The 1,220-nt window shown below is 44.5% G+C and overlaps 1 protein-coding gene across 1 annotated transcript in view; it reads left to right on the top strand.

The window, feature by feature from the left end:
- NBEA (neurobeachin) overlaps positions 1–1,220 on the top strand; it is a gene marked incomplete at its 5' end in the record, with an annotated part of 985,874 nt that overhangs the window by 76,313 nt on the left and 908,341 nt on the right. The gene's annotated exons all lie outside the window — the stretch shown is intronic.

The raw sequence follows: 1,220 nt of genomic DNA, 5'->3' as shown, positions 1-1,220 counted from the left end.
TGGGATGGCTGGGTCAAATGGTATTTGTATTTCCAACTTTTGAAGGAATCGCCATACTGCTTTCCACAATGGTTGTACCATTTTACAGTCCCAATCTGTAATAGACTTTTATTGTGGCAGTTCTCTTGAGTTGACATGGCAGTACTCAGTGAAACATAAAGGAAGAGCCAAGCACTCAGTGTTCTTTTGGAAAGGAGGGAGCATACTCCGAGGTTGTGAGAATGGGTCCCAAGGGGGCATGGGACAGTCATGCTTCTGGACACGATTAGGATGCTTAACACATTTGATGTCAGGAAGAAGCACTCTTAATGTTTCTATTTATTTATTCATTTCCTGTGGGGTTTTAGTAGGGATCTATGGTGGCGTAGTGCCTAAGGCGCCTGACTGCTAACCAGAAGGCTGCCGGTTCAAACCCAGCAGCCACTCCTCGCAAGGAAGATTGGGCAATCTACTTCTGTAGTGATACCGCCTCAGAAACCCAAAGAGGGTCGCTATGAATCAGATCTGACTTGATGGCAGTGAGTTTGGTTTGGTGGGATTTTAATAGTGTATATGGTTCAGTGGGAGAAGACTTAGCAATCTGCCTAGAAAACCCTCTGGGGCAATTCTGCTCCGTCACACGGGGTCACTGTGACTTGAAATGGACTTGATGACACCTAACAACAACAATATGCTCATTATGAATCATTTTGAAAATATATGTGTCAAAAAGAAATTAAAGGGTACCAGCAATCACATCTCCCCCTGGTCCTCACTGTGAACACGTTGCTACTTGGTAATTGCATTACTTCTGTCCTGTATTCAAAATGGTGTGGATGACAGACCAGTGGTGTGCACACCAGGAGGCCTGGGTGTGCTAGCTGTCCTTTCCTTAGCTGTTGACTGGTGTCAGAATTGCCTGATTACTAAGTCTTCCATCACGAAAGATCCTGTTTCTTAACCTCCTTTCTCTCACAGTTTCTACTAAATTACTTTTATTAAGTAAACATTACTGGATCCCCAGTGAGATAACTCATGTAACCCCACTGCATTTATCTGTATTCAGTAAAGGCAAAGGAAGGCGATGTGTAGGTTACGCCGTGCAGAGCCTTTGATTGTGACAAGCAGAGGAAGCAGTGCTCATTGCCCTCTAAAGGTGCAAGGACTCCACGAAGCGGGCAGTTGAGTGAGGGGTATAAAACATTTCCAATGCTGGAACTCTGATTCCATGGTACATTTCT

This window comes from Orycteropus afer, unplaced genomic scaffold (genome assembly GCF_000298275.1).
Source record: "Orycteropus afer afer isolate SDZICR_OR568_19922 unplaced genomic scaffold, OryAfe1.0 scaffold00384, whole genome shotgun sequence".
Classification (NCBI taxonomy): domain Eukaryota; kingdom Metazoa; phylum Chordata; class Mammalia; order Tubulidentata; family Orycteropodidae; genus Orycteropus; species Orycteropus afer.
Note: the sequence above shows the minus strand (reverse complement) of the source record. Positions and strands in the feature narration are given on the sequence as shown.